The sequence below is a fragment of the Camellia sinensis genome, chromosome 10, assembly GCF_055761805.1.
Source record: "Camellia sinensis isolate YWXY chromosome 10, ASM5576180v1, whole genome shotgun sequence".
In the NCBI taxonomy this organism is placed as follows: domain Eukaryota; kingdom Viridiplantae; phylum Streptophyta; class Magnoliopsida; order Ericales; family Theaceae; genus Camellia; species Camellia sinensis.
The window spans coordinates 102,522,786-102,537,272 of NC_138970.1; the positions used below are offsets into that span (position 1 = coordinate 102,522,786).

A 14,487-nucleotide genomic window follows, 5' to 3' on the forward strand; every position below is an offset into this window, starting at 1 on the left:
TTTTTTTGTGTGATGTATGTTATTTAATCATACCTTTGAAGTTTTACTAAAGTGTGATCTTTGGGAGTGTGATTAATAACGTTTAGATCACATCTTTTAAGTATGATTAATAATATTTAGAACCCAATTTTATGTGTGATTAATAACATTTAGATCACATCTTTTAAGTGTGATTAATAACTAATAAAACTTGTGATCATAAACATTTAGATCACAGATTTTAAGTGTGATTAATATCTAATAAAACCTGTGATTAATAATGATTTGAAGAATAATCAATATTATTTTAGTACGCACATTTGAAGAAAGCAATACACATCATATATTTCATGAATGAAAGTTAAATATGTTTAAAAGTAGATACAAATGAATTACATAAAAAGTTTTAAACTGTGTTTACATATATTAAAAAATGAAAAAGCTTGAAAAACTAAATTTTTGAATTCTTTGACCATATTTTGCACTTCTCCAAGAAATTTCTGACCTGAAAAATATAAAAACAAATTAATTCAGAAACGGCTAGAAGCATATGAACAAACTTACTATTTTTGTAGAGATTGTTATTGTCTTACAAAAGACGAAGTCTGATGGATCACACCCCTTCGAATGTCTTAACATTAAATACCTCTAGCATGACTTGAAGCATATTAAAACAAAATGTCACTTTACCCACAGAAATTGCAAGTTCAACATAATTTTACTATAACCAACAACTTAGTTATAGTAAAATTTGGACTTAATTATTTAAGAAAATAATTTACAAACAGGGAACACCTCACACTTTTCTTTAAAGAGTTCCACTACCTAGTCACACACAAAAAAATAAAAAATAAAAAATACTGTGTCCAAGAATGAGCCTACACTGTGTAAAATTAAAGACATATATTTGATTAGTTCATTGTATTATGTTTATTTGTTTTTAGTGTCTAAAAATGGTGTTTATTAAATTCACAATTTTAACATGAGTTCAACAGGACTCTGTGCAGCTTTTAACTGATTTTCAAGAAATTTCTTTTTAAGTAAAGGACTAAACATAAAAATAAAAAGTGGTCCTTTTCCCATGAGCGGACTGCAGGTACGAATCATGTCCCACCTAATCACAAAATAAGATTAATATTCTTGTGATGCATAAATCTTAAAAAAATATAGGAAATGATTTGAGGCAAGATAATGATTTCATTATTCAGTAATTCAAAGATGTGTAATTGGCACATTAAACCAAGTAGGTGGTTCTCACATTGACAAAATTTGGTTAAGCATGGGCTGTGTACAGTTTTTAAGGCAAGCAGGCCTCTATCATCGTGACCAACAGGTATAACTGAAGAAAAGCCCATCTCCACATAGAAAGAAAGAAGCAGTTCCACCTAGAAACACCAACTACCAACTTATCAAAAATAAAATTAAGTTGCTAAAAATGAAAACATTATAAGAGAAATGCACATAGGCAGATATGCCAGGAAGAAACCAAAGTGGGTTCCCATATGATGCGCATGACCCTTATTCCTAAGATCCTTTTCGAATTCAGTTACGATCCAAGTTGAATATACAAGTTTATTCAGAAACTTACAGATATATCTATCATTCACTTCCTTATTCCTCTACACCTATGAATCTATGATACTTAAATGAGCACAAAACACCAAAATCAAGATTCAAAATAATAATAATAAATAAATAAATAAATAAAATAACGACAAAAAACTTAACAAACACAGTCCTAAATGAGCACAAAGTACCAAAATGTAGACCCAAAATATAAGAAAAACATATGTAACTATTATTTAGAAAGATTTCACCTTTTAAAAGGAAAATGCTTCCTTAACTGGGAATCATATTCCTTTCCACCAACTAACTCCTACCACACCAAAAGCTATAAAAAAAAAAATTAAAAAAAAAGGAAAGAAAAAAAAGATAAAGAAAACTATGACAACACAAAGCTTAACTAATACATAGTTCTAAGATAGAAGAAGCCACAATTTCATAGATACAACAAATCTGGTTCCAAGAATTTGCCAAAGAAAAACCTGAAAATCACTCAAAACAAAGGCTTCATGTAATTACGTTTATGTCAACCCAAAACAAGATATCAACAGCTTGTGATCCTCCGCCAAGAACTAATAAATATTATAGCTCTCCAACTTCTCATTTAACAGAAATGTTTACTAGACCTCTTCATAAATTAGAATTACTTCTTGGCAAACAATCTCTCTCTCACACACATAACTCATAAGTATGTCCTCTAGATAAAGAGATTGGCTGGAGAGAGAGAATGAAAACCTTAAAATTAGGAGCATTTCTTCTTATATCGATCACATTTCTTGTGGCATATTTCTTCTTCAACTTTTTGATCTTGCTTCCGTGTTCTCAACTCAGTTTTGTGGCTGAAGGTGGGCTGAAGACCAACATGGATCCAATTTGCTTGTGCCTAAGCTATTATGGTTTAATGTTGCCCCACCCAAAACCCAATTTTTTGGCTGGTTCACTTGGTAATGGAGGGTGAAAACAGCTGACTATTTCCACACAAAAAAAAAAAAAAAAAAACGGTGCTCTAGTAATGTCTGCCCCTTTTTTGTAAAAGTGAAGCTAAATCTAGCAACCATGTTCTATTATAGTGCTCTAAAGTGTGGAAGATATGATCTGAGCTACTAAAATGGTGGGGTTTTTAGTGGGCAACTTGCAGCAGCTGCAAAAACAACTCTACAGCAGTAGCAACTAAGTGCAGCAACAGCAAAAGCACTAAATTGGTGGGGTTTTCAATGGGCAACTGCAGATTACACAACATATATGTGTCTCAATCACAGCACTATAGCGGCCATTACCTATGGGATCTGAGGAGCTCAAACCTTAGTGAGAACCACAGAGAGAGAGAGAGAGAGATTAGGAGCACCAAAATAAGGAGTCACTTTTCCATAAGGACAATAGGTTTACTATGCTCGACATCATGATGTATAAGAGCAGAGAGTGCAAGACAGATTTGTGTTAAAAGTTGTCACAAAGATAATCCAACTTTCGATCAAACACTTCTTTAAATAACACAAAACAAATACATAAATAGACACTTAATTCAAATGATAAATACAACACCAAAACAAAACAAAACAAAAAAATAAAAATAAAAACAAGATGGATCAGCAAAATCTAACATTCAATCGAGCTTTTTGATAGAATATCCCAAAAATTTCATCTGTTTTAAGCATTAGAGCACCCACAGATCCAATCAGGATAAAGAAGAGAAAGCACCTGTAAGGGACCTGAACTAAATCTTTTAGCAGCTACAAGAAGAGCATTTAGCAGAGCATCTTTAGCTCTCAACTACAAATAGTATCCTTCATTTTGGATCTGTAAAATGGTAAAAAAAAATTGGAAATTTATTAATGTACACCTAAATAAACACGTGTTTACATCTGTCTACAACAGGATGTTAAATGGGGCAAGATGAACTATTTGGCCATAGCATAAAATAATAATTCTAAATACTTTGTCATGTGTGTGTCCAGACACATCCAAAAAGAGAAACTGTATGAAAGCTTGTCAACAACTTCTGTATTAATTCTATAGGCTATTTTGAATGAACAGTGTTGAATTCATCAGCTAAAATTTTGAACTTCTTTCATGTAAGTATAAAGAAATACCTGTGTTTCTCTTTATGAAAGTTCTAGGGACTACTCCACTGAGCCACCTACCAAGCATCACTAGTATAACTCAAGATCTTTTGAGCTAAGTCTTGATTTTAGCAGATCAATAAGCCTTTAACAAACAAAATTTACACTAGTTGGTAGCTTCGTGCAAATGAGTATTTCTAAAATATTCATTATAAGATAGACAACCAAAAGTTTAGTTCAATTTGGTTCAGTTCAAATTAAATAATTATTATTATTATTTTTTTTTAGTTCATACTCAAAATTGAGGTTCAATTCTGGGTCTGTCAACAAACTCTTCATTAGGCACCCCTCGCCCTCAAAAATATAAAATTAAAATAATAGCCCCAAGGTTTTTCCCTGATAGTAAGAATCCTAAAGGCACCATCAAACATCTCCAACAAGAAATGTACCACCAAAAGCTCCTTTTCTACAATCACATGTAGATATCAACCCCCATGCTCCTCTGGCCTTGGCTTGATATAGCTTCCTTCTCCCACAGACAAAATCCACTGCCTTTCATTTTTTGGTGGAGACTGAAGCATATCTATCTCAACTAACAACCTTGAAAAACAACCCTACATAACATTTCTTGATCTTCCACTAAGATTCAGTCTTTAACATAAAGTTAAATAAATAAATAAAAATAAAATACAATTTTCTTAGGAAAAAGAGAACGAAAAAAAAAAGCAAAAGAAGCACCAAGCATCCTCCCATAAAATGAGGAGAGAACAACAGATGAGAGCATATGAGAGATATACCTGGATGTCGGAGGGAGAACCAGTGGGAAGTCGCCGCCGCCACTGCTACAGATAGATTGTGAGGGTAACGCGAGGTGAGAGCAAGAGCAAGAGAGAGAGAGAGAGAGAGAGTGTGTGTGTGTGTGTGTGTGTGTGCGCGCGCGCACATGTGTGTATGTGTGTGTCTTCGTATTCTGAGGCATAATGTGGAAATTCCGTCATTTTCTCAATAACCAACTACAACCCAACTTAGACTACTTGAGGTTAACCTAAAGGTTTAGTAACTGTAATATTACCAAAAAAAAAAAAAAAAAAAGAAAAAATTGAAATTTATCGGCAAACTATGAAATTTTCGAAAGGAAAAGATAAGGCAATTCATTATCTGCTGTTAAATTTTTTTCAATAACCTTGCATTTTCTCACTAACCAAACAGAACCACCTCAAACAAGTATTCAAAAGAGCAGATCGACAGAGACAAAATAATTCCCCCAAATTCATCAAAAACTAGCAAAAACACAAAGGTCTCAAACAAAACCCTAACCATTAAACCAAAACGCTAATCGAAAACAAAACAGATAAACCTAACCAAATCAAAACATAGATCCAAATCGAACAAAGAATGAGTTCGCCATTGACATACGAACTGAAGCTTTGTGAATATGAAGGATTACAATTAGTGAAGAACAAATCAAGAGTTAGGGTTTGATGATGATTATACAATAAAGAGTTTGAAACACACACACACACACACACACACACAGAGTTACTTCAGTAGCTAGGTATTCAAGTACAACGGCTATGAAAACCAGACCTCTGGTTCCTACACAATGAGCATAGCGACCCTTCTTCAAGTACCAGCCAATCCTCCCGACCGAGAACAGAAGGCAATGAGAAGAGACCTGTGTGCTTATGAAATTTAATCTTGTTGGGAATGGAAAGAGTCGTCCTCTGAATTTCAATCTTATTACATGGATTTTTTCATTATGGGTGTAGTGAAGGAAGACCTTAATTGTTTGTTAAATTGGAGGATTTTCTCACTATTATTACTCTTTTGGTTTCTTTTGGTTGGATCTATGTGGGTGGTCCTAACAGGTCATGTTGAAACTTGGAAGTATAAAGATATAGGGCATGTAATCTTGAACCAGGCTGTAATCTGCGCCAGTTCAATGAATGGAGTGTGCTTGACAGTTGTCTTTTTTATTTTGATGGTGCTACACATTTGGATAGGAAGTATGGAGCTGAATTCCAACTGGTTTTATGCTCATATTCTAATGTTTCTATCTATTCCCTTGCGGGTTGTGCTTTGGGTCTTATTTTATTTTCTTAAGCTTTTGGTTTATGTATCTTGGTGTATGTGGCTGCTATGGAGAAACATAACATTGATTGGCTTCTTTTGTGTGTGCTTCTGAACTAGGTTATGGAGGCAGCTAGTATGCTAGTTTTTGCTTACAGATTGTTGCTAATATATTTGCTACAGTATGGCACCAGTATGCTAACAGATTTGTGGCTGCTTTGATAGGCTTGTTTTGTTTGTGCTAGCTAGTTATGTATTAGCAGATATGTTTTAGTTGGTAAATTTTGTATAGCTTTGTTAGGGCTTGGGGTATTCCCCTTGTATTCTTGTAAGTTTTCTTGTTTTATTTTATGACTTATTCACCCAAAAAAAAGTCATCTGTCATTCGTGGATAGAACAGAGGCGTGAATTTGAGAATTGTATATTTTATATAAAAATAAAATTGGAATATTTTATATAATTACACTTATTTAAAAAGTGTGATTAGAAAGTAATAATGTATATATAATCACACTTTAATTAGAAGGTGTGATTAAAATATATATATATAATCACACTTAATTAAAAAGTGTGATTAAAAAGCAGTAGTGTATATATAATCACACTTTAATTAGAATGTGTGATTAAAAATATATATATAATCACACTTAATTGAAAAGTAACATAAAAAATAAATATTATCACACTCAATCAAATAAAGTGCGAATAAAATATCAATCTAATTTTTTTTTATCACACTTCTAATAAAAGTGAGATTTTTTTTTTTTTTTTTTTTTGTCAAAGTGTGATCTTTAACTATTTTTATAGTAGTGATCACGCTTTCAATAAAAATGAGATAGTTTCATTTGTCAAAGTGTAATATTTAACTATTTTTGCTGTAGTGAATCAAAATATGCCCTCCCATAGTTTTGGAAAAATACTCTCACAACTATCATTTGTACATTGCTACCGTTCGGCGAATCCAAAACTATTTATTGCTAAGGAAAAACTAATATCAATGCTATGTGAATATATAATATATTGCATAATGAATAATAGAGAAAGATAATACATACGATAACTGTAAGAGGTATAAATGTTCATAAAATATTAAAAAAAGTTATAAGATATGAAATTTGCTGTGTCAAAATTTTCAAACATGAAAACTAATTGGGATGCAAAAATATCCAGAAAACTTATTGGATTACAAGTATAGAAAAATAAATTTACTATTTAATTTCCCAAAATTATATTCAACAGAAAAAATGAAGATGATCTTATCTTCTACAAGGGGCTGTCAAATGATCGATATTCTTTATCTATTGCAAGCATTTCTACTACATTAGTGATCAATTTATTTTATTTTATTTTATTTTTTTAATTCAAGACATGTAACTTCCAAAGATGTGGAGTTATTTAGGTATTATTTGACAAAAGAGCATGCAATAACCAAAGATGTGGAGTTATCAATTATATCCCTCGTCTTAATGTCACATTCCTCTCTTTACATCCATAATTATCTCCTTCTCTTCTCCATTCATTTTTGTAAAACAAGTATAATGCAGCGGGTAAAAATTTCAAATCATACTTTAGGTGATAGAACCTAAAGTATAGCGATCCCGGTTGTCCTTTTACTGTTATGTTGTATTCCGGACTCGGTTCCGTGAAGTTGGTAGTAGCATCTATCTTGTTGCCGTCCTTTAATTCCACTTGATTGAGTTTTGGGATGTTTTGGGCAGGGTTGTTACAGGTTGGTTAGGCCTTGGTTTCAATTCCTTGTCGTCCAGTTTTTAGGCATTCCGCTCGAGCGGGTCTTCTTGCGCTCGAGCGGGGATTGCACAAAACCAGTATTTCGTGTTCTTGCAAAACTTCTGTAGATGTGATTTTTACGCTCGAGCGGGTTTGTTTACGCTCGAGCGGTGGCGCTCGAGCGGGTCTTCTGGCGCTCGAGCGGGTAGTACTTTCTGGGTATAAGTTCTGGGAGGTAGAAATCTACGCTCGAGCGGACTGGTTTTCACGCTCGAGCGGAAGTGCTTTATTCTTGTGCCTTGGCGCTCGAGTGGGCCTTATCACGCTCGAGCATGTTCAGATTTTTGTTCTTGGCGCTCGAGCGTTGTGTTTTCCGCTCGAGCGGGTCATACGTATATGAGTTATCCGCTGGGTGATTTTAAATCACTTTTTGCTTTTCTTTCTCTCTCGTACTTTTTCTAAAACCCATTTTTGAGAGCCTCTCTCTCTAGAAACTCCCTTCTCTATAGGGTTTGATCTAGTTAGAGTGTCCTCCTTCTCTTCGGCCTTTGTAAAAGTTGTGTTGATCGTCGAGGGCGTCGTTTTGATCCAAACATCTTGATCTTTGGAGTACTTTGGTTTTGGTCTCTTCTCCATCTGAGCTCTAATTTCGAGGTAGGGATAACCTACTCCTTACTATGAGCTTTGTCTTTAAATTTTAGTATTTTGAGATGTTGGGGTTGGTTTGGTAATTTTGTGAAAGTTTGGGGCTTTTGTGTAAATTTACAAAAAGTTGGGGTTTTCATTTATATAAAACCAAAATGCATGTTTGGCATGGAAAAGTGAAATTAATGTTGAAACATTAATGAAAACTGGAACCTAAGGGTTATAATGTTAATTATGGAAAATGCCCTAATTACATTGATTGATTAATTTGTATAATTAATTGTTGGAAATGAGGGATTGACTTGAAAATGTGGAAATTGGAAAGGGAAGGGGTTAAAGGGTGTAGTTGAAACATTTATCACTCACCTAGTTGAAATGTTGATTATATATCCATTGTTGCATTTATTTTCTGTATAGAAATAACTACTTTGGGCTATCGGTGGAGGATAGTCTTGATTGTTGTAGACAATGCATGATGATTAGGCAAACTGGAACTAATCACTGGAATGTGTCATTGAGTATGACGGTTGAAAGAATACATTAAATTTATGTGTTGTGTGATGATGTGTATAATTATTGTTTATATACATTGTGATGTGTTGGAGGAGATAGGGGATGTACTCCACGGTTTAAGGGAAGATAGGGGATGGACCTCTAAACCGGATGTTTTTGGGAGGAGATAGGGGATGGACTCCATAGATAGAGCTCATATGCTTATCTATTAACATGTTGACAGAGCTCATATGCTTGTCATTGGAAGTGTGATAGTGCTCATATGCATATCTGTGGAAGTGATGATATAGCTTGTATGCTTATCTGTTGGTATGTGATATAGCTAGTATGCTTATCTATTATGAAATGGGAAGGTGCTTAATATGAGTTACTGTCTCATATGAGTTGTTTGGCCAGGTTCTGAGCCATGGTTATAAATTAAGAATTTGAAAGGAATTGGAAAATGAATTGTAATATGGACTTGTATGTCATGAAACTGTAAAGTGTGATAAGGGAAAGTATCAGTGTTGGCCATCTATCAATTGCTAATCTTTTAGTCATTGTTCATATTTGGTTTAGTATATTTCTACTGGGCTGTGGCTCACCCTATATGGGAATATCATTTTCAGGTACAGGTAGCATGCCACCTCCAAGGACATAGCTTGGGAGGCTAGAGGCAGGCGGGCTTTTGTTGTTTTATTTCTTTGATGTATTACATGTATATTCAAGCCAAGGGCTTAATGTGTAAATGAGTTAGCACTCTTTTGTTGTAACCAAGTGTTAACTTGGAAAGCTGTAAGCCTTTAGGGCATTTGCTTTTATTGTTAACATGTAATACTTTTGGTAATGAAAATCTGATGAATAGAAGAAAGTGGAGCTTTTATATATCAATGCATGTCTCTGTTGATGGGTTTAATGTTATTATTTTGAAGGCGTTACAACTTGGTATCAGAGTGTACCGGGTTCGAATATTTGGGTACGTGGGAAGTGATTAGGATCACAATGTGTTTGTCTCGCTTGATAGAGACTTAGATGTAGTATCATATGCTATGTGCTTAATTGATAACATGCTTATGTGACTATGTGGGTATGGGATTTGGTTTCTAGGATGTTGATTGGATCCTTGGGTCTCTGTGAGTCTTGTTGGAAAGGCACTTGATCAATGTTGTTTCTAACAGGAACTCTAGTAACGCCTCGGGACTAGCATTATCCGGAAATGAGATTCGTAAGTGCTTATGTGTTTATGTGCTTACGTGGAATGAATTACAGTTGTCCATGCATTAGGACGCGAGTGTTATAGCTTCGGCACATTTATGAATGTGCTAATAGTCTTGGTTGCCTTTATTAGGATGTCAGGACGAGGACGCGGTAGGCGTGGCAGGCGTGGTAGGCAGGAGATGCCTTTACCGGAGGAGGTTCCGGTAGTGCAGGAGGGAATTGGTCAGGCCAACGTGGCCGAGCCAGCGGGTCAGCAGGCTATGAGTGCCTTGGCACGAGAGATAGCAGGAGCTTTGGGTATTCTCAGGGCTGGGAATCAGGTAGCTGAGGCAGGGCCTTCTTTCTTGAAGAGGGAGTTCTTCCGGTCTAACCTGGATGAGTTTGTTGGGGATCCAAAGGAGCCACTAAAGGCTGACGAGTGGTTGGAACAAATGAGTAAGACGTTCGAGATTCTTGGCATCGAGGACGGGGCACTAAAAGTGACCTTGGCATCCTTCCAGCTGAAGGGAGATGCGGGTCAATGGTGGAAGTACGAGAAGGCTCGTGTGGGTGGTACATGGGAGGCGTTTGTGAATGCTTTCCAGGAGAGGTTCTTATCTACAGTTGCTAGGGAGAAGCTGAGGGATCAGTTTAGCCGGCTTAATCAGCAGGGTATGTCTGTGGCAGAGTTTGAGGCCACTTTTACTAGTTTGTTCAGGTTTGCTCCTGAGTTGGTGGTGTCCGAAGAACGCCGTTGCTATGAGTTTGAGCGGAAGTTGAGGCGGGGCCTCAAGTTGAGGGTTGGTGGGTCTTACATCCGAGAGTATAGACATTTAGTGGATGCTGCAGCTCATATGGAGCTTATGATGCAGGAGGAAGACGAGGAGAAACATAGAGGCTCCAAGCAGGGCCAGGAGGGTCAGGGTGATGGCAGGAGACAGAGGGGTTATAATCCTCAGCAGTCTCAGGGTGGAGTTGCTTGATCGACCTTTCTGGTGCCGAGTGCAGGCTCGGGGAGAGGTAGTCAGGGAGGCTTGACTTGTTTTGCATGTGGCCAGCTGGGTCACAAGTCTTCGGTTTGCTCGCAGAAGGGAGGGGGTCAACGAGCTGCTTCCTCTTCAGCTAGACCTCAGGGCCAGAGTCAGGGCAGGGGCCAGCCCTTGTCTTGCTATCAGTGTGGTCAGCCTGGGCACCTGAAGAGGTATTGCCCGCAGTTGAGTGCTACTTCAGGAGCGTCTGGTTCTAGACAGACGCAGAGTTTTCAGCCAGCTCAGTCTGTACAGTCCTCGAGGGCCAATCCAGAAGCTTCGTCATCCCAGTCAGTGCAGCAGTCGTATGCTCCGAGGGGTGAGCAGGTGGATTAGAGGCCTACAGGGCGCGTGTATGCTGTTACCGCGCAGGACCTAGTACCAGCTCCATTAGTAGTGAGAGGTACTTTTCTGTTTTGCAACTCGGTTGCTAATGTGTTGATTGATACGGATGCATCTCATTCTTTTGTATCTGCTGCATTTGCATCTGTTTTGGTGCTGGAGTTAGCACAGTTAGCATCTCCTATTTGTGTAGTGTCACCTCTTGGAGGTGAACTGATCTTGAAACAAGGTGTTAGAGGTTGTGATATAGAGGTCGCCGACCATAGGCTTCCTTTTCCGTTTGTTGTCATGCCCATGAAGGGCTTTGATGTTATTTTGGGTATGGACTGGCTATCGTCATACCGGGCTGTTATCGATTGCTACCGCTAGAGGGTTACGTTATGTACCTTGAGCGGGGAGTGGTTCCATTTCTTGAGAGACCGGGTTGGTAGTGTCTTGCCACCGGGGTATGATTCGCGAGGGCGGAGTGAGCTTAGTGGTCTACTTGCTAGCTTTGAGAGTGGTGAGTGTGATGAGACCCAGCTTGTGTTGCCGAGGGTGGTTTGTGAGTATTCGGATGTTTTTCTCGAGGATCTCGTTAGTTTACGACCTCACCGAGAGATAGAGTTCTCTATTGATCTAGTGCCCGGCACGGCGCCGATTTCTATGGCACCTTATCGTTTTGCTCCAGTAGAGTTGGTTGAGTTGAAAGTTCAGCTCCAAGAATTGCTAGATAAGGGTTTTGTTCGCCCCAGTGTTTCGCCGTGGGGAGCACCGACTCTCTTTGCTAAAAAGAAAGATGGTGCCTTGAGATTGTGTATAGACTACCGGAATTTGAATCGGGCTACGGTTAAGAATAAGTACCCTATGCCCCGTATAGATGATCTGTTCGACCAGTTGAAGGGTTCCCTTTATTTCTCTAAGATAGACTTGAGAACGGGTTACCACCAGTTGAGGGTCAGGGAGGAGGATATTCCTAAGACGGCATTCCGTACGCGGTATGGCCATTATGAGTTTTTGGTGATGCCATTCGGGCTTACCAATGCACCGGCAGTCTTTATGGACTTGATGAACCGGATCTTCCGGGAATTCTTGGATCGATTTGTAGTCATTTTCGTGGACGACATCCTAGTTTACTCGCCTTCAGAGGAGGAGCATGAGGAACACCTGAGAGTGGTGCTTGAGTTGCTTAGAGCCCATAGGCTGTATGCCAAGTTTGGGAAGTGTGAGTTCTGGCTAGGAGAGGTGAAATTCTTAGGCCACGTGATATCCAGGGAAGGGGTGTCCGTTGACGCATCCAAGGTAGAGGCAGTGCAAGATTGGGCGCAACCTAAGAGTGTGTTTGAGTTCCGCAGTTTTCTGGGACTAGCTGGGCATTACTGTCGGTTTGTGAAAGATTTCTCCAGGCTAGCTTCGCCGTTGACTAGATTGACGCGGAAAGAGGTCAAGTTTGTGTGGAGTGAGACTTGCGAAAAGTCGTTCCAAGAGTTGAAAGTTAGATTGACCATTGCTCCGGTTTTGATTATTCCGAAGAGAGGACTAGGTTATGCAGTCTATTGTGATGCCTCACGAGAGGGTTTGGGTTGTGTGTTGATGCAAGAAGGGAAAGTGGTAGCTTATGGCTCACATCAGTTGAAAATACACGAGAAGAACTACCCTACACACGACCTAGAGTTAGCAGCGGTGATCTTTGCCTTGAAGATTTGGAGACACTACCTCTATGGTGAGAGGTTCGAGGTGTTCTCGGACCACAAGAGTTTGAAGTATCTGTTTACACAGAGAGACTTGAATTTGAGGCAGAGGAGATGGATGGAGTTCATTGAGGACTATGATTTTGAGTTGCACTATCACCCGGGAAAGGCCAATGTTGTGGCCGATGCCCTTAGTAGGAAATCCATTAGTGATGTAGCTTGTATTGCCATCCGGGAATGGGAGATGTTGGGTATACTTGGCGAGTTTGATTTGCATCTGGGCGAATTTGTTGAGGCTGCGGCCTTGTTTTCTGTTATTGCGCAGCCTACACTTGTGACTCAAGTGTTAGAGGCACAGAGAGGTGACCTTGAGGTAGAGTCCTTCCGAGAGAAGATCTCTAGTGGGAAGGCTGAGAAGGGTTTGACGGTGTATCCCGACCTGAGTGTGAGATACCGAGACCGTTTGTTTGTGCCGGAGTCTTGCCGAGAGGAAGTACTCCGAGAGTTCCATCATTCACGCCTTGCGGTGCATCCCGGAGGTACTAAGATGTATCGGGATTTGGGTCGCTAGTTTTGGTGGCGGGGTATGAAGAGAGATGTGGCTGTTTTCGTATTGAAGTGCCTTACTTGCCAGCCAGCAAATGAAGGCCGAGCATCAGAGGCCAGCGGGTTTGTTGCAACCCTTGCTTATTGCCGAGTGGAAGTGGGAGCATGTCACTATGGACTTTGTGGTAGGTCTTCCAAGGACTCAGCGGGGTAGTGATGCTATTTGGGTGGTTGTAGACCGGCTGACTAAGTCGGCGCACTTCATTCCCTTGCGCGTGAGAGATTCGGTAGATCATCTCGCCAACTTGTATATTCGGGACATAGTGAGATTGCACGGGGTCCCAGTGGCGATCGTCTCAGATAGAGATCCTCGTTTTACTGCTAGGTTATGGCAGAGTTTGCAGAGTGCCATGGGTACTAAGTTGACCTTTAGTACGGCTTATCATCTTCAGACTGACGGGCAGTCCGAGCGTACTATTCAGATCCTTGAGGATATGCTTCGGGGTTGTGCCCTTGACTTTAGTGGGACGTGGGAGAGACATTTGCCCTTGGTGGAGTTTGCCTACAACAACAGTTTTCAGTCTAACATCGGTATGGCACCGTTTGAGGCCTTGTATGGCCGACCTTGTAGGTCTCCAGTGTGTTGGTCCGAGGTGGGTGATGCACCTTTGTTGGGTCCGGAGTTGGTTAGAGAGACGACGGAGAAAGTTGAGTTTATCCGTAGGAGGCTTGTTACAGCCCAGAGTCGCCAAAAGAGTTATGCCGACCGTAGGAGGAGGCCTTTGGCGTTCGAAGTAGGTGATCATGTCTTCTTGAAAATATCACCTAGGCGAGGTTTGATGAGGTTTGGGGAGAGTGGGAAGTTATCCCCTCGGTTTATTGGGCCTTTTGAGATCTTTGAGAGGATCGGCGAGGTTGCTTATCGTTTAGCGTTGCCGCTACAGTTGTCCGGAGTACATGACGTCTTTCATGTTAGTATGCTTCGGAAGTATGAGCCGGATCCATCCCACGTGTTGGATTGGACCGACTTAGAGGTAGACGAGGATGCCTCGTATGAGGAGAGACCGGTTCGGGTCTTGGATAGGCGGGATCAAGTCCTGCGTGGCAAGACCATTCCCTTGGTGAAGGTTTTGTGGAAACATCACGGAGTGGTGGAAGCCACTTGGG

General features: G+C 39.4%; 1 long non-coding RNA gene across 2 annotated transcripts; it reads right to left on the reverse strand.

Annotated features, from left to right (window-relative positions):
- Positions 1–336: 336 nt before the first annotated feature.
- LOC145801244 (uncharacterized) lies at positions 337–5,439 on the reverse strand. Of its 2 annotated transcripts, XR_014342431.1 has the most exons (4): positions 5,146–5,439; positions 3,241–3,339; positions 1,238–1,364; positions 337–484 (listed from the first exon to the last, which is right to left on the reverse strand). It is a non-coding gene; the product is annotated as an uncharacterized LOC145801244 (long non-coding RNA). The 2 variants fall into 2 exon arrangements; XR_014342430.1 differs by lacking the exon at positions 5,146–5,439 and having other exon boundaries at positions 3,241–3,842.
- Between the last annotated feature and the right edge of the window lie 9,048 nt (positions 5,440–14,487).